The sequence below is a fragment of the Patella vulgata genome, chromosome 8, assembly GCF_932274485.2.
Source record: "Patella vulgata chromosome 8, xgPatVulg1.2, whole genome shotgun sequence".
NCBI lineage: Eukaryota > Metazoa > Mollusca > Gastropoda > Patellidae > Patella > Patella vulgata.
In genome coordinates this window covers 38,831,412-38,855,157 of record NC_065886.2, presented here as the reverse complement: position 1 = coordinate 38,855,157, position 23,746 = coordinate 38,831,412, and the positions used below count along the sequence as shown (strand labels likewise).

The 23,746-nt window shown below is 36.2% G+C and overlaps 2 long non-coding RNA genes across 6 annotated transcripts in view; both read left to right on the top strand.

Annotated features, from left to right (window-relative positions):
- Nucleotides 1–10,502, top strand: part of LOC126830322 (uncharacterized) — a 29,786-nt gene extending 19,284 nt beyond the window's left edge. The window contains exons 2-6 of the long non-coding RNA XR_007683799.2: nucleotides 3,428–3,536; nucleotides 4,270–4,373; nucleotides 7,951–7,996; nucleotides 8,717–8,808; nucleotides 9,397–10,502. This is a non-coding gene — a long non-coding RNA (uncharacterized LOC126830322). The remainder of the gene's footprint in view (nucleotides 1–3,427; nucleotides 3,537–4,269; nucleotides 4,374–7,950; nucleotides 7,997–8,716; nucleotides 8,809–9,396) is intronic.
- The window catches only part of LOC126830323 (uncharacterized), a 144,708-nt gene that overhangs the window by 52,829 nt on the left and 68,133 nt on the right, over nucleotides 1–23,746 (top strand). The gene's annotated exons all lie outside the window — the stretch shown is intronic.

Sequence of the window (23,746 nt, the reverse complement as noted above, 5' to 3'; positions counted from 1 at the left end):
GTGGTTAACACTACGTATTAATCAACTTGCTTAATTAGGCAAAATGAATCAAATATTTTATCTTCGTGGTCAGTATAAGTGTGAATTAGCAACGGCGGAAACGTGTTTAAAGGCTCAATACCACTCTTGTTGTAACTGAATAATGTCCTAATCTTTATTCTGGTCAACAAATTGTACTATTTTACAATATTCCAATTAATTGATGATACAAATTTCATCTTAAAGGACCTAATTTAAATAATGGAAAAATTCAACTAATTGATTTGAAAAGCCTGACGTAAAGCTTTTCAAATGTGACTTGGATTTAAAAATATTTTTGAACCCTTTGGACAAGTAAAATAGGATTTAATGGATAATTTACACAACAGGTAGGACACTAACACATCTAGTACTTAGAATAAGGCTATTTTTTATTTTCTGGAGCTGTCAAGCCAGCAAGAGTGTTATTGCCCCTTTAAGTAGGCAATATGAATCAATTATTAAATCTTCCCGATCATTACAAATGTAACTACGACAGAGACAGTGGTTGACAATCTGCATTAATTAGCGCAATATGAATCAATTATATTATCTTCCCGATCATTACAAATGACAAGGAACAACCTATAATAGCTGTTCGGAAAGGATGAAAAACCGGGGTTCTGTGTACAAATTTGCGTGCATGTAAAAGAACTCTTGACATTTGGAATTCGAAATAAGAGTAGATCGTAGTGCCGCTGTTCGGGAAAAATGTTCCTCATAGCATTCTGTATGGCATATGTCCATCTCCATTAGCCGAGTCAGGGCAGAACACTCGGAGCAGAATATACTAAACTTAGGCTGCCCGTCTACATTTAGCTCCACTTGTATTGGGAACTCTGAAAGTGTGAAATAGATGGATCTCTGTGACAAAATGATTGTTAAAGTGTAATGACTGATGAGTCACCAGATGAATGCGACAACCAGTCTACATCAACACGATCGATAGTTATAATGGAATACTCTCTATATAGTACAGATAATGTTGATCATCCAAAATAGATATACATATATAATAATGACGCTAAATATAAAGATTTCTACACTGATAAAAATAAATGTTAAATGTTAGAATCGCCTCGATGTTTTAATTTTGAAAAAAAAAACAACAAAAAACAAAAATGCAACTACAATTGAAAAATGCTTTATTTAAAAACAAACACTACTGAGGGCATGAAAATAGCTTGAAGTCTCTTGAGAAATAAATAAGGTTTGTAACGCTATTAGTGATAACAGAGGTTCAGTTTAGTAAATATTATAGTATTTATTTACATTGGGAACAAGAACGTAACTACACAGGAACATAAATCAAACAGCAAGTTAAATACATCAGAAACATAAACCAAACAGGAACTTAAAGTAGATAATTCTCTTACTCAATATCATCCAAAGTCTTACACGTTTGAAAATTGTGAGATACCCTCCCACCGTCCCATATAATAACTTTTCAACTTCAAATGAATTATCAGTGAAATGAAATTCGATCGTTTGTCTGTTATCGCTCGTTACTTCAATCAGATATATAGAAGGATAACTCGTGTTTGTCATGTTTGGCGTCACTTCCCGTTTCTTTACGTGCTTGTTACACATCTCCCGTAGCAATGATCTCTGTGTTAAAATAATATTTGGAATGTATTTAACCAGTTCTATCACATATTTTATAATGACTGACACCAATATTGTCCTTTAAGTCTATAATTAAATAAGTGCATATATATATGTAGTGGACAGTATATATTATACAGTAGGTCAATAACATATGGGGTTCAATAAGTTTAATAATATTTTATATGAGAGAATCTAGTCTAACTTTCATGAAAGTTATAGAGCACTTTGTCACAGCTTTCATTTTGAAAGTCGACTGCATATTTCCGTTACTGTGTACGATCTCCGCTTATGCAATCAAACTATTAAACTATTCAACATTGTGTATTTAAATTTTGTGGGTTTTTTTTAAAATTTTGTTGGAAAGAAAAATATATTTATATATCGGTGAATTTATTATTTGTATAAAAGAAAGATTTATTAAAAATTTCGGTGAATTTATTACCGTTGATAAGAAAGATGTATATATACCTATGACAGGATGTATAGGACATAAATATGTCTGTATGATTTATATGGTAATGTAACATGTAAAATAAATAAAATTATGTTAACATAACAGTTCTTAAAATAGATAGAGGTGCAGCCATTTATAGAGTATACTTTTTTATGAAATCCCGACAATTGAGAATTATATATAATACTCACACTTTTTAAAAAAAAATCTGAGTACTTGTGCATAAGGGTCTTTGGCAGTGAGAAGAAACCGGAGAACCAACAGAATTGCCACGAGGTTGGACAGGCGATCCTACGCATTATCATGTACAGGCCTAGGATAGACACCACCCAACGTGACGCAATGACAGACTTTATGATCTAAAACAGACGCATTTGACCACTGGACTCCACTGATGTTTTAGGGAATTTAAAAAATTGGATATTTCATTTAGTAGCACTTACTAATTGCTTAACATCAAACATTTATCTGTCAAAACAGAGTAATTCTATATATAAAAGGACACAAATATTTCATACAAAAACCTAGAAAAGAGAAGGAAAATGTTCAGCACGAGTGCACATTTCTCTTGTTTTAAATATTTATGTCAAAGGACTGATACAAAGCATAATTGACATAATCGTGTGTAGATTACAGACCTTATATTATATGGGAAACGGAGCTTGCACCTGTGCCTTCTTCAAGAGGGTGGCCATAATGCTCCTTAATTGTCCCTAAAAATCAGAATTCCACCTTTTATAGATTTAACTTTTAATTAAAAAAAAATCCCATATTTTCGCTTTTTTTTTAAATTTTCATAACCGCCTAAAATATCCTTGTCTTTCTGCGAAATGAAATGAAATGGGTTTAACGTCCTACTCTTCTGCTCCGACTGACAGAGCTAAGAGCTTGGTTACGGGGATATGTAGCGTGAAGAGTCACATGGCAACTTCGTTCATAATTTGAGGCAAGATATGACCAGATTCTGATGTGCGTGGTAGGGACCGTTCAGACTATCGAACATTTCGGACAAAGAGGCCAGCATTAGCATTAAAGCCAATGGCCAAATTATTGGTTGTCGGCATCCTATACTTGGCTAAACGGATGTAAATATAATATGTGGAGTGATGTGTGACTGTTCGTAAATCTGGGGACAACTTTTTTTCCAGTCGGTAACATAATTAATCAGCAGATTTATTTAACCATTGGTAAAGTTTACATACAAATCGAATTATCGTGTTTAGGAGAGAGCGGCCAAAAATATATATTTAACTATAAACTGTCCTAGGGGTTATTTAACAGTTGGTGAATATGTTGTAACACAGAAATCCCCTGATAATATATCTTTATTCATTATATTTCGTCTAGTGTTAAACTCTATAAATGTTGCTAATGGTGATTGTGTGACAGCAACTGGTGATGGTTGCAGAACAACCTACAATGCTGCCAACACAACAACAGACCCATTGAAATGCACGTAAGTATTTTTGAATGTAATATGACAGTTGACAGAGAAAACACAACAAATAACTAATGGAATTCGGATTAACGCCTTGTCACACTTTACTTGAGTTAATTTGAGAGTAACTTACGAAACAATTGGGTCGGTACGGGAAATTGTCCACCTTCTCGCCTTCGTATTTTAACAACTGAAGAAAATGAAGACGGGCATACGCCATTCAGTGTGCTGTTAGGCAAATCTGGCCCGGACACCGGTGCTATGGCCTTCTCTTATTTCGAATTCCATGTCAATGGTTATTTTACGTGCACCCCTATTTGTACACGTGACCTCGGTTTTTCGTCTCGTCCGAACGACTATACCCTGTCCTTTGCCATGCTCTCCGTCCTACATCACTGACAAGGGGAACCCGATGGATTTTCTCTGATAACTGCGAATACGTTTTGTGGTCCATGCGTTTACCGTAATAATGGACAATCGAGACTGTGTTTATTATTGTTACAACGGTAGTAGTGACAACCGAGAATAGACAATAATTGTATCGCCGATATCGAGGTCTGACATTTTCAGCATATTCTATTTTCATTATCTATTTTTTTTTAACTATTATAGAGAAAACTGTCAGCTCTTTATCTAATCTTACCTAATGTCGCTTTAAGTAAACTTTAACGAAAGTTGTTGTGTACCTGTATTTACTGTACTAAAGGAATTAATGATGTGGTTATTGTATTTATTGCCTTCATTATTTCAGAGCTGCCTATGCCTATGGTTCATGTTTAGTTAATGCAGATTGTAATAACGGCACTTATTTAACTAATTTCATAGCAGATACAGGTTCTGGTTTTACATGTGACAGTAAGTAATGTTCACCTATTCGAAAACGTATAAGTTAGCCAATAGGTATCTGACTTTTTACTGGTGAATATCACACTGAGCAGCAGTGAATATTCGCTAGGCATCTACAATCACTGATAAGGATGACATCGATGCGACTTAATGAGCCACAAATATTAACTTTTTTCCCCGACAAATTTAATTCTAAATCATTTTTTCTATGTATTAGAAAAATAAATAAAGACGTTTGAAGTATTTGTAGGTAAAAATTATTTCTTATTTAGTGTAAATAGGTATTAAAATGAGTAAAAGGCAGCATTCTACCCGATACAGTAACGTCTTATGTAAACAATACACGCGCCATTGAGCCAATGATTGACGCCGCGTGATATGACATCACGTGTTGAAGGCAGTCATCTTTTACAAAGATATTAGAAGACTTTCATAATACTCTGTGAAACAGATTGGGTCAGTATATGTACCACTGTTAAATTTATATGTATATTTACAGTTATAAGTATTTACAGTGCAGGATTTGTCAAATCACATGGTTTGTTAACTTACATTTAAAACGATGTCGATGCATATGAATACAAGGCTTATGTAAAATTACATTAAATTTAATGTAGTAATGTGGCGCCAGGCAGGGTAAGCTTACTCTTCCGGACACCTGTTACCACTGTTTGTCGTGTATTTTGTACACGGTGAACAGTCCATATGCTGATTACACTATTTTGCCTATACCGTTTTTGTTTTTTAGGACTTCGAATTTTGTCTAATGGTTTGGATTGTTCGTACTTGGTTTTATTTTATAAATACAACCATATGTTAGTTTACATTATATGAGCTGTATATTAACAGAAATGCCGTTTGAAGTATTATTTTTACAGAAAATTGTAAATTTACTGTCAAATAGTGGTCACATCGGTTATTCCCCCTTTGACCACATATCGAATTTTGTGCAAAATATTGACTGTTCTGTCAGTCACCTTAGTCCATTTTAGAGAAATAGGTTATTCAAAATCTGAATGCACGGAACTGGCTAATAAAGACAGGCATATGCCATACATTGAGATGTGTGGGGCATTTTGCTTGGACGGTGTCATGCCACCTACTCTTCCATTGTAAGTAACAGAACAGTAGCACATTAAACCCCATTTCATTTCATTTCTTTATTGTCTGCGATATCACCTCAGTGGAAGCGGACGTAAAATATAACTAACTCACACAATTTCTTTACATTATCGAATGTTGTGTTACGTAATCGGCTGAAAGTTCCACAAAACTTTCCGTGTTCGCCAGGATAGAACCTATGACTAATTAGCCAAGCGGGGACAAACACATTCCTTTTAGTAAAATTACATAATATATAATTCTACAATAGTTATGAGGTATTAATACATAAACTCTGTTAAAATACACAATATTATTTTGTATTAAATGTTATTGTACAAATTTATGTAAATTAACATCATGATAATTTTACATGAACTCCATTTATAGATATGTAATTTTATCTTGGATGTATAATAGCTAGAGGTAAAGATACATTACAGACTGTGAAATAACATGCAATGTTAAAATACATTTATAACGATGGCAATATTTCTGCCAGTTAAAAAAGGGTAAAAATACATAATAATCACAAACCCAGAAAGGGAATATCGGTACCGCCATCTTTGCCAATAGAGAACATTGCACGGACGTTTACATAATGTTACTTTCTTATTGTGACAGCTGATCTTCTCAGCTACTTCGATAAAGGTTCATATGGATTCGTTCATACACCTTTACGTTATGTTTCACATAAAATCAAACCCGGTCACAGTATTCCATTACGTCGTTCTTGTCAATCATTTTAATTAAAATACCCGACAGTCGTTTTTGGCAGTTAGGGAAAAACCCTATCAGTTCTAAAAATTTCAAATTTCATTAAGAATCCTATCGAAATCCAGGCTCAAGGATCAATTTTACAAGGAGTTACATCCCTTTTCAATGAACGCTCTACAACATGGAGGTCCTGGAACTTTATTTCAAAATTATGGGAAGTGATGGGGTAGTCCCCACGAGGAACCTTATCGGAAGTGCGCAATTATTTTGTAAGAAAGATGTTTTAACTATGAAAGTTCATACCTTGCAATGTCCACGACCGACATTGCAATATAATGGCCCGTTCATATCTTTCATTCTTTAAAGGACAATATTGGTGCCAGTCATTATCACATACGTGATAGAACTGAGTAAACACGTTCCAAAAATTATTTCATCACAGAGATGAAATATAGGCATTGTGGATCCTTACAGGACAATATTGGTGCCAGTCATTATCACATATGTTATAGAACTGGTTAAACACGTCCCAAATATAATTTTAACACAGAGATCATTGCTACGAAAACACGGGTTATCCCTCTATATAACTGACTGAAGTGACGGGTGATAACAGATACATGAGCGAATTTCTGTTCACTAATAATTCCTTCGAAGATCAAAAGTTGTTTGGTAAGACTGTGAAAAGATATCTGACAATTCATAAAAAAAAATTGACTGTCACTAAATAAGAGAACATGAAACAAAAATGGAAAAAGTCCGTGCATTACCATGTTTTTACAAGTATAGAATAAATAAACACAAGAGAATGTACGAACTGTTTTATTTTTTTCTCGTGTTCTCTTATCTAAGGGCCTGACAAGGACAGCTGTCTAGTCCTTCGGATGATACGAAAAACCGAGGTCCCGTGTATATATCGGAATGCACGTAAAAGATCCCCTGGCAGTTGGAATTCGATTTAACGTCCAACTGTTCTGCTCCTATGCTGGGCTAATGAAGACGGGCATACGCCATACAGTGTGCTATGAGGCAAATTTTGCCCGGACAGCGGCACTATCGCCTACTCTTATATCGAATTCCAACTGCCAAGGGATCTTTTACGTGCATTTCAATGTATACACGGGACCTCGGTTTTCCGTCTCATCCGAAGGACTAGACAGCTGTCCCTGTCAGGCCCTCCGGCCTGCATCACTGACAAGGGGGGGGGGGGGGCACGCGGGAAAATCCAGATGAACTTTCTAGGCCAATGGAATTGTCAGATATACTCTTACAGTCTCATATAACAACTTTTGGTCTTCGAAGGAATTATTAGTGAGCAGAAATTCGCCCATGTATCTGTTATCACTCGTCACTTCAGTCATTTATATATGGGGATAACTCGTGTTTTCCTTTTGCGTTCGTCACTTCCGATTGTTGAAACATTGATTACGCATCTATCGTAGCAATGATCTCTGTGTTAAAATTATATTTGGGACGTATTTAACCAGTTCTATCACATATGTGATAATGACTGGCACCAATATTGTCCTGTAAGGATCCACAATGCCTATATTACGTGCAAATATAATTCAGTGCGCTACTTGGTGTATATAAGAGATATTATTATGTTATACTCTACTACTAGTATTACCATATATTTCAGATTGTACATTACTTGATGTATATATCAGAGATATGTTATTATTACCATATATTTCAGACTGTATATTACTTGATGTATATGTTAAAGATATGTTATACTCTATAACTATTACCATCTCTATTTCAGATTGTACCTTAGGTACAGCAGTAGGTTGTCTTGAAGATGATTGCAGGTCAGAACAATATATGTATATACTTTGATTAGATTAATTCAAGACTAACATACGGTATTTTCGTATTTGTATATGTTTGCGTGTGCAATGCTATGACATCGTATACTTCTTCTACGATTTTTGTCCCATCCGAATGACTAGATACACGTATATTTGTCTTGTATGCCTTGCGGATTCCACTTCTGACAAAACCGAGGAACTCCCTGGATTTGAAATCGCGGACTTTCTAGTTTTAAGTATAGTATTCACAATTTGTCTATTCTGTATTAGAAAGACAACTGTTTAAACCATGTTTTCATTTTAGTGGTATGAATCTCATCAGTGCTCTTTCATTTAAGGATCCAGTCTATGCTCTTTAGGGGTGTTGGATAGCCGAATGGTTAGCGCGTGCGCATTATATCACAAGGTCTGCCATTGAGTCAACTGGCGTGGTTTCGATCCTCCGGTTAGGGTCGCCTGTCCAACCTTGTGGTTTTTTTTCCCGGTTGCCTCCCACTGCTAATGACGTCTATAGAAATTATAGAAATAAAATTGAATCATATGTTAGTCCCGAAATCACCTGGTTTGTGTCGAATTGACGTTACCCCCCCCCCCTTCTGGTCTGTATATTAAGTATCCCATCGGTGCTCTTTAAGTACACGTTGATTTAGGTATCCAATTGGTGCTCTTTTTGAAGTATCAACTCGGTTATTAATAATGAACACTATTTTGATATTACAGTGGCTTGCCAGCAGTTAAAACCTGTTTAGATAATGCTATGTGTAACACTGGTGACTTCAATGCAGCGTACACTGCGTATGTAGCTAAATGCAGTAAGTATTGTTTAAAATCATGAACCAGGTTGTGTTTTCATAAATCCAGTCAAGAACAGACACCCCCCACCCCACTTCTGAGACCCAACTAATGTTTTAGTCACACTTAGTCAGGGTATAATGTGCTTTTATCAATAGCTTACGTAATTAATTGAATGGTATTATGCTTAAAGGTCTGTACCTTTGATGTTTATTCTGTTACGACTACATTATCTACCGAATTGTCGTTTTTCTATGAAAAGTCTTAGAAAGGACAAGGGGCAGATTCGGGATTTTCAACAGGGTACGTCCAAAAATTTCAGATAGCCACATTAAGTGACAATTCGTCGTGAGCAAAGGCGGGAAAAGCACACGGTTGGGGTAAGGTGCGGGGTCCCCATAGAAAATTTGGAAAAATAGATGCCATTTCTGACTATTTCCGACTCCTGGCCCCCACTCTCGAATTTGTCTGCGATATCACCTCGGTGGAAGCGGACGTAAAATACAATTAACTCACACACACTCTCGATCAGCACCGGAAGCGGAACAATTAGAACGTACTGGACTCAAAGCATGTTAATAATGTTAACACAATAATTCTACTTTCAGATGGATGTGGTACAGTGACTGTCAGTGTATTGATGATGTTCTTCTCCACTCTACTTGTGTTTATCAAAATCTAATGACTCTTATTAAAAAATAAACTTGCCTTATATTGCTCCTTTATTATTTTATCTTATACAAGAACAAGATGTAGTATTTACAGATATTTGTTTGTTTTAGCATTGACCAATAAAGTAAACATTTTAAATGTTGAAATATTTGGATATGAAATGACCAAAACAAATTTTAAAATATATAAATTGTTGGAAAAGAAATGACCAAAACAAATTTTAAATGTCGAAATGTTTGGCTATGAAATGACAAAAACAAATTTAAAAAAAATGAAATTAAAATATAAATGCACAGACACTGTATTTTAACATAAAACTAAATTAGATATTTTTGTTTTTATATAATTGTTTTTATCTACATGTATTTGTAAATGCTTAGACTGTTTCATCATTGACCATTGTATAAAACATACAAAATGTTGAAAACTTTGGATATGAGATGATGAGAAGTGACATATTTATATAGAGAATATTTTTAAAGGCTAGAAGTGTGATCTGCATTTCGTTCAAATATCAAATTTCTCAGGCTTAATCCACGCTAATTATGTACTTAGATTAATTATTAAACATTAAATTAAACATTAAATTAAGGAAACAAATCAACTCTTCTGGCTGGGATTCAATACAATTTAAACTGGTGGCGTCGTGTTACATATCGAACAATATAGATCGATGAAATTTCAAATTATCTTGACTTTGTACACTCTGAACTTTCAAATTATCTTGACTTTGTACACTCTGAACAGAATTGGACTGATATGCCTATTAGAAATTAAACTTTCATAATATTTTAGTTTGCAAGGGATTCGTATAGCATTAAATGATATAAGCTAACTATATTAATATATCGAGAGATCTGTTGTTCGCCATTGACCATTGTATTTAACATGTTAACTGTTGAAGAATTTGGATATGAAATGATGTATACAATAAGTATGTCTGTATTATTTCGCCACTATTTTTTGATAACTATTTTGTATATTTCTAATTTCGTCTATTATCGTGTAATTATTTTAATAAATGAAAATATTTTAAAGAAAATTGTCGAAAGTGGAAGTAATTTTATAACTGACATTGGCGCAGGACATTTGGTGAGGATTCTGAGGCAAAGGGTGGTGGGGGCAAGAAATTGTTCAATTTTTGCATACCTTTATATCAGTTTTGGGCCGTGAATGCGGTATGCTGATATTGACCATACTGTCAAATACTTGACGTTATCGGTACTGTCCCACTGCTTCTTTATAGTTGTACGAAGCAGCGGGGCACAGTTTGTCAGTAGTGGGGCATTTGACCTGGTAACAGATCTGCCACAGATTTTTACATATTTCGATGGATCATTTGTTTGTAATTATGTATCAAACATCTTGGGTCTTCCGGTTGCCCCCCGAACGTTAGCAATCTGTGATGTGAGCAGTCGTATTGACGCTGTCTAGAATAATTTAGGTCGTTTCAAGTCGGCAGCAACACCTTATGTAAGTACTTACGAGAAGATGCTTTAATCAGATTAATTATCAAGATGAACAAAAGGAATCTTTTAAGACAATATTGTAAGACAAATATCGACCATCATACGTTGACTAAATGAATAAATGGAATTTAACGTCCTACGTTTCAGAAAACAGACCGGGCGTACGTCATACAGTGTGCTGTGGGCGAACGTTTTCTAGGACAGCAATTAAGTTCCAAATATCAAAGGCTTTTTAGAAAATAAATGTCTTAAGGGTGTTTATTTTCATTTCTTTTAAATATAAAGGATCTTTTCTTATCAAGGGATTCATTTAAATTACCGATTTTCGTAACTTGTTTTGAATTCAAATGTTTCTTCAAAATTATTGTATAAACTAATAATCCTAAGGCAAGATGTAATTTGTATTTTAAACGAAAAAATCAATGCATAAATTACTCCGAATAAATCTTAACATTTCATTTCGGACGCTCTTTCTTGATGTAGGCATCGACACCATTTCCAATTAGCGCGCATTGAAGACCTGCCAGTGAGATCAGCGAGATCCACAGTTTGACATAATCATATTGAGGTATATACAATTTGTTATGCCTGGAGGTCGGGTGTTCGATCCCTGCATTGGTCGAGAAAGTTCATCTCGATTTTCCGGCGTGGTTTCTCCTTGTCAGTGATGCAGAACGGAGGGCCCGACAAGGACAGCTGCCTAGTCGTTCGGATGGGACGAAAACCCGAGGTCCCGTGTACACATTGGCGTGCACGTAAAAGATCCCTTGGCAGTTGGAATTCGATATAAGAGTAGGCCGTAGCGCCGCTGCCCGGGCAAAATTTCCCTCATAGCACACTGTATGGCGTATGCCCGTCTTCAATTAGCCCAGGTTAGGTGCAGAAGAGTAGGACGTTAAACCCCATTTCATTTCACAATTTGTTATAAAATGTAATCAACCAAAGGAACTTCCATTTTGCCTTATTGTAATACGATAACTCCTTTATTATGAACAAGCCAACAGTGAGGCTGATGTCCCCCGCCGAAATCCCAAAATAAATATATGACACATATTAAGTAATCGCAGATTTATTTTTTTCAAAAGTATCGAGCAATCAAACAACACACTAAGTTTCATCACTCTCTATCAGATAGAATCACGATTATCTTGTCCCAAAGCATCGACCAATGAAATTGATTAGCTCTGCTTAGCTTTAGCTTGAAATGTTAATCATTGAAAGCAGTCAAGACATTCACCTAATGAACATCTACATCAGGTTTAAACATTCTACCTCAATTAAAAACAAAGTTTTTATGTTCCAAAGTCTTGACCAATCATATTGCTTATCGCTCCTTAGAAAAGGGAGAAAATTCGCACAATCGAACTTAGTCAAGGTAATGATATAATGAATCTATATTCAGAGTTTCATCGCTCTCACTTCATTATAACCAATGTTATCGTCCCTATAAAGCATCAACCAATCTTATCTGTGCCTACCGTAAGCAGACAACGTTTATCATCGAATTCCATCAAGGGATTCACCTAATGAATTCCAACACCAAGTTTGAACATTCTACCTCAATTAGAAGGGAGTTATTGTGTTCCAAAGTCTCGACCAATCAAATTGCTTATCGCTCTGCTTACCCTCAGCAGCAAATGTTCATTATCGAACTTAGTCAAGGTATTGATGTAATAAAGCTATACACCAAGTGTCCTCACTTAATTAGAACTAAAGTTATCGTGTCCCAAAGCATCAACCAATCAAATTGCTTATCTCTGCTTACCATAAGATTAAAATGCTCATCTTCGAACTCCATCAAGGCATTGACCCAATAAACACCTACACCAAGTTTGGACATTCTAGCTCAATTAGGAGGGTTATTGTGTTCTAAAATCTTGGCCAATTAAATTGCTTATCGCCATGCTTACCCTGAGCAGAAAATGCTCATTATCAAACTTAGTCAAGGTATTGATGTAATGAAACTATACACCAAGTTTCATCACTCTCACTTGATTAGAACTAAAGTTATTGTGTCCCAAAGCATCAACCAATCAAGCGTAAAATGCTCATCTTCGAACTCCATCAAGGTATTGACCTAATAAACATTCTCGCTCAATTAGAAAGAGAGTTATTGTGTCCCAAAAAGTGTGACAGACGGACAAACCCATTTTAATAGTCCCCTGCTTTCTTCAAAAGGCGGGGGACAAAAAACATGAAGGCTTATTTGAATTCAAAAGAAGTTATGAAATTCGGTAATTTAAATAAATCCCTCGATAACAAAGGACCCACTACAATTATAGGAAAGGTTGTAAAAGATGTTTTTATCTCAAAACCAGCGGCTGCCAGGCAGGATACGCCCACATTTTCGAGAGATGGATAGAAAACGAAAGTGATTTTTAATATAATCAGGGGCCATAATTCAGGAAATTACTATTCAATATGCGCGAATATCGAAAGGAACCGAGATCTTTGGGTTATAAACTTACATTTCAAGTTTCAACAAAATCGGATAGAAATTGTGACCTCTATAGGGTTCACAATCTTGATATACCATATTTGTACGCAATTTGAGAACGAGGGGCGGCCATTTTATCTGTCAGTTTTGGGCCGATTTTCACGAAATTCGAACTCAGTCGTCCTTAGGCTGTAATGGTGATATAATAATACGATTTTTTAAATCTGATAAAAATAATGACCTCTATAGGGTCCACAAGCTAAAAACGTGATTTTTCGTACAATCAGGGGTCATAATTCAGGAAGTTACGGTCCGATATGCGCGAATATCGAAAAGAACCGATATCTTTGGGTTACAAACTTACATTTCAAGTTTCAACAAAATCGGATAAAAATTGTGACCTCTATAGGGTCCACAATTATACCATATTTTTACGCAATTTGAGAACGAACGGCGGCCATTTTGTCTGTCAGTTTTGGGCCGATTTTCACGAAATTCGAACTCAGCTGTCCTTAGTGTGTAATGGTGATATAATAATGCGGTTTGTTTTAAATCGGATAAAAATTATGACCTCTATAGAGTCCACAAGCTAAAAACGCGATTTATTCAGTCGTCCTTAGGGTGTAACGGTGATATAATAATACGTTTTTTTTTAAATCGGATAAAAAATTATGACCTCTATAGGGTCCACAAGCTAAAAACGCGATTTTTCGTACAATCAGGGGCCATAATTCAGGAAGTTACGGTCCGATATGCGCGAATATCGAAAGGAACCGAGATCTTTGGGTTATAAACTTACATTTCAAGTTTCAACAAAATCGGATAAAAATTGTGACTTCTATAGGGTCCACAACCTTGATATACCATATTTTTACGCTATTTGAGAACGAACGGCGGCCATTTTGTCTGTCAGTTTTGGGCCGATTTTCACGAAATTCGAACTCAGTCGTCCTTAGGGTGTAACGGTGATATAATAATACGGTTTTTTTTAAATCGGATAAAAATTATGACCTCTATAGGGTCCACAAGCTAAAAACGCGATTTTTCGTACAATCAGGGGGCATAATTCAGGAAGTTACGTTCCGATATGCACGAATATTGGAAGGAAGCGAGATCTTTGGGTTATAAGCATACATTTCAAGTTTAAACCAAATCGGATAAAAATTGTGACCTCTACAGTGTTCACAAGCTAAAAACGTGATTTTTCGTACAATCCGGTGCCATAATCCATGAAGTTACGGTCCGATACATGCCAATATCAAAAGGAACCGAGATCTTAGGGTGATAAACGTATATTTCAAGTTTCATTAGAATCGGATAAAAATTGTGACCTGTAGACTGTTTACAAACAATTGTGGACGGACGGACGCGACGACTATATACGTCCACATGAAAATGTGGGCGTATAAAAATACAAGTGACCTCATATACATTTATTAAGTGCTGTATAGTGCTATACGGTTTATGTTTCATGAATCTATAAGACGATCATCATGTATATAAGCATTTGCCGACCATTTCAGGCATTGTTCTTAATCGGCAAAACTATACAGTTGTCCAAAGGCCCGCCTATTGCTAGAAAACAACGTTATACTAATCTGTAAGATGATCATCATTGATATCAAGATTATCACATTATTATCAAGATTATCACTCTCGTAGTGGTATTAATCAAATGTGGATATTAAAAGAATTACTTGATAGTTTGCAATCTAGACCACTTGCTTCAGTCTCATATGTACAAACGTTTGACTTTTCTACTTTGTACACAAAAATTACCCATAGTAAATTAAAAGCTCGGTTTAAAGACATTATTCACAGTGTCTTTTCATCTAAATCGGGAACGGTTAGATATCAATATTTAGTTGTTAATTACAATTCCATATGTTTTGTTAAGAACCATAGGGATTCCAAAAATAAATTCCAAAGATAATTCAGATGTTGGATTTTTTAATTGATAATATCTTTGTTGAATTTTGAGGGGAAATTTATTAGCAAGTGGTACGTATCCCCATGGGTACCAACTGTGCACGTTTGCTTGCTAATTTGTTACTATATTCGTACGAAGCCGATTATACACAGGCAATCGCAAAAACAAATAAAACGACTAGTCAGACATTTTAATTTCACTTATCGATATCGATGATGTTTCGATATCGATGATGTTCTATCACTGAATAATTCCAAATTAATTAGTGACTATGTAGAATTCATATATACCCTGATGAGCTCGAAATTGAAAACACTACTGGCAGTGACAATTACGCTTCCTACTTGGATCTGCGTCTCAATTTTGACCATTGCCATAAGCTGAGTGTTAAATTGTACGATAAACGTGGTGACTTTGACTTTCCGATTGTTAAGTTATTAGTAGTAACTTTCCAATATCACCAGGTTATTATGGAGTGTTTGTGTCTCAGCTAAATTGCTACGCGAGAGCTTGTTCCTTTTATTCTGATTTTTTAAGTAGATCGAGGCATTTGTCATCTAAGCTTCACCTACAGGGGTACTTGCCCCCTAAACTTACAAAAAACTTTTAAAAAGTTTATGACTGTCGTATTGGCTTGATTGGTAAATATAACATGTCTCTTTCGTCTATTATTCTAGATATATTTAATTGACACGTATACTATCTCCCTGATTATGTCTACTACATCGTTAACACAGTTCATCACGTGCATTTTGAACATGGATAGTCCATTGGCCAATCACGTTGTTTTACCGAGATTCCGTCTAATGGTTTTGATGCAGCTATGGCGGGGGTGGCGACAGACAAGGGTAAGCTTACTCTTTCGGACACTTGATACCACTGTTTGTCGTGTATTTTGTACACGGTGAACAGTCCATTTGCTGATTACACTATTTTGCCTAATCCGTTTTTTTAAGGACTTCGAATTTTGTCTAATGGTTTGGATTAATGCTTTACTTATCTTTAGGGTGATTATCAAGACTAATATATGATGTAGAGTGCTGTAAAACATGTGATTGACCATTCCTATCAACGATGAGCTCATTTCCAGATAGTTGTCTTTGTAACTGTCGACCTAAAGTATGTGTCTGTTTACCGCCAAAGCTTCAACCCACCCCAGATTTTTCTCGTCTATCGATCCCACAACACAATTTATCCATTTTTCAGATGAAACGAAACCATTGACTGGAACATATAATTAGGATGAAAGACCACGCTGGAGGTTCAGTAGGCTAGACGACGTTTAATACCTTTGCACTGAAAACGTAGCCACAGAATAAGACCAACAGCTAAGTCTCATTGTTTCACAGAAATCAGGTTATCAAAAGATGATTTTGTTTTACATATAGATACAAATCAGCTATATTTTCTTAAAATACACACATAGCCCCATAGGTACCAAAATGAACAGAACAATGATTACGGATCATAACTGACAACTCAGGTGCGGTAGCTTAGATACAACATACACGCTACTCAAAGAACCGAATTGAATGAAAATGTCTGATACTATAACATGGTAAGACATAATATAAAATGTAACCAATAAAAATACTCGCATGAATGGCTTAACAAGACTTCGATGTTATTGCCAGATAACAGAAATACAAGTTTATAACCGCCAGTTAAAATTATTATATTCGTAAGGGTTAGGCAATATCCACCCCAAAACTTTCCTTTGTCATCCAATATGTGTTCTCACTCACTTCGAAATCCATTTCAGGTAATCCATTTACAGTTATATACGGAATGTCATTTCAATTTTATGCAAAACAACTCGTGCGTATTGTTCATCAATCTTTCTCAAGAAAATTCTATTTCCTAACTTTTGATTAAGATTATTGTATATAAATTACATGATCACCAGGGTTTAGATTATTTTCTTCTTCTGTGCTATTACTAGTAAACAAAGAGAAACTATAATTGTCCCCCGCCTTTCGAAGAAAGCAGGGGACTATTAAAATGGGTTCGTCTGTCTGTCTGTCCGTCACACTTTTTGGGACACAATAACTCTCTTCCTAATTGAGCTAGAATGTTCAAACTTGGTGTATGTGTTTATTAGGTCAATGCCTTGATGGAGTTCGAAGATGAGCATTTTCCGCTTAGGGTAAGCAGAGATAAGCAATTTGATTGGTTGATGCTTTGGGACACGATAACTCTCTTCCTAATTGGGCTAGAATGTTCAAACTTGGTGTATGTGTTGATTAGGTCAATGCCTTGATGGAGTTCGAAGATGAGCATTTTCCGCTTAGGGTAAGCAGAGATAAGCAATTTGATTGGTTGATGCTTTGGGACACGATAACTTTTAATTGAGCTAGAATGTTCAAACTTGGTGTATGTGTTTATTAGGTCAATGCCTTGATGGAGTTCGAAGATGAGCATTTTCGCAGAGATAAGCAATTTGATTGGTTGATACTTTGGGGCACGATAACTCTCTTCCTAATTGAGCTAGAATGTTCAAACTTGGTGTATGTGTTGATTAGGTCAATGCCTTGATGGAGTTTGAAGATGAGCATTTTCCGCTTAGGGTAAGCAGAGATAAGCAATTTGATTGGTTGATGCTTTGGGACACGATAACTTTAGTTCTAATTAAGTGAGATTGATGAAACTTGGTGTATAGTTTCATTACAGTAATACCTTGACTAAGTTTGATAATGAGCATTTTCTGCTCAGGGTAAGCAGAGCGATACGCAATTTGATTGGTCGAGACTTTGGAAAACAATAACTCTCCTACTTTGATTGTTAGACTATAAGTAAAGATATACTGTTTGATTGTTCAATACTTTGTAAAAGATAATTTGTGATAAATTTATATGTGTCCTCTAATTATTTTCCTATTTCGGCGGGGGACATCAGCCTCACTGTTGGCTTGTTTTTTGTACATGTAGGTGCACACTTTATAGATTTTGATGGTCTGAGGCCTTTTGCTTTGTCTCGAATATATTTTCGGCGATTCTGAAGACATACTCCTAATCTTTTCCAAAATGATGTTTTTATGAGATCCGTCGGTGCTCGGCACGGCACGCTTCAGAGCATCAACGAAAACTTGTTTTTTTTGTTTCCCAGATGTATACAAGCTGGGGGGGGGGGGGGGGAGAGACTTTCTGCCGTATTCTTGCAACAAGCGCTGCGTGCTTCAAGTAACTAGCATCTTTTTTTTTTGTTTCCCAGATGTATACAAGCTGGGGGGGGGACTTTCTGCCGTATTCTTGCAACAAGCGCTGCGTCCTTCAAGTAACTAGAAAAGAAGCGTTGTGCATCTGACTCTTTAATTCCTTTCGTTTTGTTCCCCACCTTTCGAAGAAAGCAGGGACTATTAAAATGGGTTCGTCCGTCTGTCTGTCTGTCCTTCACACATTTTGGGACACAACAACTCTTTCTAATTCAGTTAGAATGTTCAAACTTGGCGTAGGTTAGGTGTTTATATAGGCCAATCCCTTGAAGGAGTTCGAAGATGAGCATTTTCTGCTTAGGGTAAGCAGAGATAAGCAATTTGATTGGTTGATGCTTTGGGACACGATAACTTTAGTTCTAATTAAGTGAGAGTGATGAAACTTGGTGTATAGTTTCATTACATCAATACCTTGACTAAGTTCGATAATGAGCATTTTCTGCTCAGGGTAAGCAGAGCGATAAGCAGTTTGATTGGTCGAGACTTTGGAAAACAATAAGTCTTCTAATTGAGCTAGAATGTTCAAACTTGGTGTAGGTGATTATTAGGTCAATGCCTTGATGGAGTTCGAAGACGAGCACTTTCTGCTTAGGGTAAACAGAGATAAGCAATTTGATTGGTTGATGCTTTGGGGCACGATAACTTTAATTCTAATTAAGTGAGAGTGATGGAACTTGGTGTTAGTTTCATTACATCAATACCTTGACTAAGTTCGATAATGGGCATTTTCTGCTCGGGGTAAGCAGGGCGATAAGCAATTTGATTGGTCGAGACTTTGGAACATAACAGCTCTGCTTTTGATGGAGGTAGAATGTTTAAACTTGATTTAGATGTTCATTAGGTGAATGTCTTGACTGAGGTCAATGATGAACATTTCGAGTTGAAGCTAAGCAGGGCTGATCAATTTCATTGGTCGATGCTTTGTGTACTGGTCTATATGGATTGCCCATTTCCCTGTAGATATAAGTATTGTAGGTATAGTGCGCGAACACTATAAAGACTACAGGACAAAGTGCATCCGAAGGGTATTTTTTTTCACCCCCTTCCTCCTCGTGTCTCCTCTCCCCCTATCCAAGAACTAGACTCCACAACCTCTGTCTCAATCCCTAGATTGTCCTTTTCTTTGGCCTCCACAAAATCACCTGGCCAAGTGTTGAATGCACGTGCATGGTCGCTTATATTAGCAGTCAAAGGGGAACAATCCAGAGAGTGAACAGGGACAAGATAATCTTGATTCATCTGATAGAGAGTGGTGAAACTTAGTGTTGGGTTTGATTGCTCGATACTTTTGAAAAAGATAAACATGCAATCAATTAATATGTGTTATTTATTTATTTCGGGATTTCGGCGGGGGACATCAGCCTCGCTGTTGGGTTGTTTTACTTGCGTTTGTTCTGACATCCAGAATTTGAATTCTAAAACAGGCACTTTTTTTAGCTTTTTATAAATGGTCTGACAATCCTTTGAGTGCCTCCACCGTTCTGAGACTGAACATGTCTAGACTCACAGTCATCCAATTACTGGTGCAACCAACCAATTTCAACCTTTTTTGTCGCCTTTTTATTACCAGTTTGGGGCAGATAACGCCCTTCGTATTAATGTATCATGCTAGTTGGTTTAGCTGCTAGTCTATCGCGTAGCGTCATTTTCTTATAGGTAGAAGGTACACATCCTGCTTCCATTTGCCTTTGTTGCTTAAGGAAGGCAGGTAAAGCTAAGCAGTCGCCATACTTAGAGGGTATATTTTTTCAGATCTTCCGATTTCATTTGTAGTATTATTGTTTCATCTATCTGGAATTAAAAAAATAATAAATATATCAGTAAATGAACTGAATACCAAACAACAAAATAGAAGCCGGTGATATGGAGTTTCACATACCTCCATAATAACTCTGAACTTGTAACTTCCATATTTACAAATGTACTTTCAAATTCCTACTTCCGATTGCATTTTGCATTTCATACCAGCACATCAGAGTGTATAAACAGGTATATACAACTGGCTGTAGTTTTTTCTTTGATGTGCATAGAAGTTATATCTCATATCAACCTGTCATGACGTCATCATAGGTTGATGACGTTGATGGTCGAAATAATGCAAAGGAACACAGAAATATTTTTTTATTTTTTTGACAATTTTTTTTTTATAGTACACTTTGTAGCATTCAGTACCAATTAGACGGCGTACTTATCGACATATTTAGATCTGTTATCCATGTCTAAGATATCTTTCATAATTTTCTTTTCGTCCACATTTCGATTATTTTCTCCATACATTATTTATAGCCCAAGGGTTCCTTTGTAAAGTAATTTTGGGTAGAGTCCACTTAAAACAGTCGATCAAATCCTTCTCTGAACATACCAAAAACCTCCACAGTTGACTGTCCGAATTATCGGAAAAGATTGCCTTTTGATCCAAATTTTCTTCAGCCTTTGGCTAGCAACTAGTAGATTCTCGTCGGGATTTGCATTCACATCTATTCCTCCGTCAATAGACTATTCGTCTGATAATGTATTGCTATCCATTTTATTTTTGCTTTCAATTCAATTGAACCTATATTTACTCCAAAATGGTGACAAGGTATTTGGGTATAAACAATGGGTTCACGTGATTAGTTTGGTAATTTTCCGTTATTTGGTGGACTCATCGAACAATTATCCAATCATTGTTCACTTTTTATGGAAAAGTCCATTTAATTTAAGGGTGATTAAAACTAGGACGTTGTATATGTGTATTAGTATTTTGATTTTGTTTTTTGTTTTTTTAAAAAAATGTTAAATAACCAAAAGAATTACGCCGTGTAGGGAGAAATTTGATATTTTAACGAAAATTGCAAATGACGCAGTGAGACTTTAATAATCACTCAGTGTTTTAAAAAGTATCTCAAAACCTGTGGCCGGTGTCGTGATTACAAGATATGTGGACAGAATGACAATCGACCATAAACTTAACATTTGCAAATAAATTTGGTAGGTAACCCGATTACAAGACACGCACACACGTGATTCCAGCAATTAAAACCAATATATGTTTGTATAAAATTAAAACTTTAGCCCTGATAATAACCCCGGAACGGAAAGTCGTGGAATGATGAAAATCGATAGTGGTCATTATTCTTATCTTCACTTTGGAAAAGTACACGTATCTTTGGAATGTATAGTCCGGAAGTGCTAAGTATCAGTTAGGTATATGTAATAGAACATGACACGTTATATGAATAATATAATACGGAAGCGTCCTAGTATGTGGGGGAATTCATTATTCTAACACTTCAACCAGTAATATTTTTACTAATATGCTTACTTCAATACATCAAACTTATTACTTGCAGTAAATTACAAATTTAACAATCTTTGGCGATGCACGATGCGCCTACATTTTGAAAGAGATGGACGGAAAACTGAGAAAATCGATAGGGCTCATACCTTTCCTTTGGGAGGTACCTGGGGTACCCTGAGTAAACCCATGAGGTTCAAATTTTGCCAGAAAATCAGCGCAACGGCCAAGGGATCTTTTGTGTTCACGCCAATGTGTAACGGGATCCCTGTTTTTTTTTTCGTCGCAACCAAACGACTAGACAACTTTCCTTGTCAGGACCACCGTCCTGCAACACTGCCAAGGGGAAACCACGTCGGAAAATCACAATGAACTTTCTCGACCAACACCTTGACCGAACCCGCGACATCGAGGCTAGCGAGCCAGCGTCTTACTCACTGAGCCAACGTGGCTCCCTATATGTATTACGGTCTTTGCCGCGATTTGCATGAAGCAGAGGGGCCATTTTGGTGGGACGTATCGGCCCCACTTTAACAAATTAGACGATTAGACATCGCTAGTCATGTGTCATTACCTTGGTAGCGTGGGACGGGAATAACCAGAGGCGTGCTGGGTCCTACGAAGGAGGGAAGGCAGACGAAGCTTAGGGCACTTTGGAGTTGGGTGGCGGCGCCGGGAAATGTGTGGATCTGTGGCACATGCTGGAATCGATGTGACGTACATCTGAACCACGACATACCATACATTGAAACTTGGTTGGGCGATTATGATTAAGTTCTGAAGACTTGATTGACGCTTTTGAAAAAAAAATTATTTGCCTGTATTAATCGTCAGTTGGAACGACGACAATAAAATTAGCTCGGAAAATAAGATTTGTGCCAATGAATGAACCTAATAGCACGGAGATCAAACTGTATGAACTCGTGTGGGAAGAAAAACACGAACAAATTAGAAAAAGTCCGTGCATTACCATGTTTTTATTAAGTACAGAATGACTAAAAACAAGGGGTTGCACCGACCTTTTTTTATTTTTCTCGTGTTCTCTTATCTAATGACATTCAATTCTTTTTTTTTTGAATTGTCAGAGATCCTCTCACAGTCTTCTATAACAACTTTTCAACTTCAACGGAATTATCAGTGAAATGAAATTCGACCGTGTGTCTGTCATCGCTCGTTACTTCAGTCAGTTATATAGAAGGAAAACTCGTGTTTGTAACTTTTTGCGTCACTTCCCGTTTCTTCAAATTTTATATTTGGAATGTGTTTAACCAGTTCTGTCACATATGTAATAATGGCTGACACCAACATTGTCCTTTAAATGAGAAGTCGTAAAACAATGCCGCCAGTAAAACACGCGACGTTCAGGGAGGCCTCCCTCAGATTCCTGTAGAGATTATAAAAAAAACGAACATACACCTTGAATAAGAAGTTGGCTGGAGTTATTGGCGTATGGCTTTATAGCAGTGGTTCTCAACCTTTTTTTTGCCAACGGCACACTTTGGGACACATAAAATATGACTAAGTTTTGTTTAAATAAAAAAAAATGTGATAAAACTACACTGAACATGTCTCGTGCGTCCAAACTCAATATTTCTAAGCAAATAAATAGCAACACAAATTGAAACCGTACCCAAATACCGCATACAATGGAAAAACGACTTTGTTTGAAGCAGGACGAAATGCACAGTGTATACTTTCTCTTGGACATTAGTATATATATGAAAAATATTTGTATTTTGCAAAATAAAAAACATGGCAACATAGACGGCAAACAACCGTAGACACACACTAGTCAAAGAAACATGGAATAACTCAAACTAAATAAAGAAAAACACAGCCATGAACTTATCACTAGACACCAGTGAATACTCAATTGGGATCACGTGGTTTATCGCATTTTCTTAGTGTGTCGTTCAAAATTTCGCGCCACAATGGTTGAGAATCAATAGTTTATAGATATCG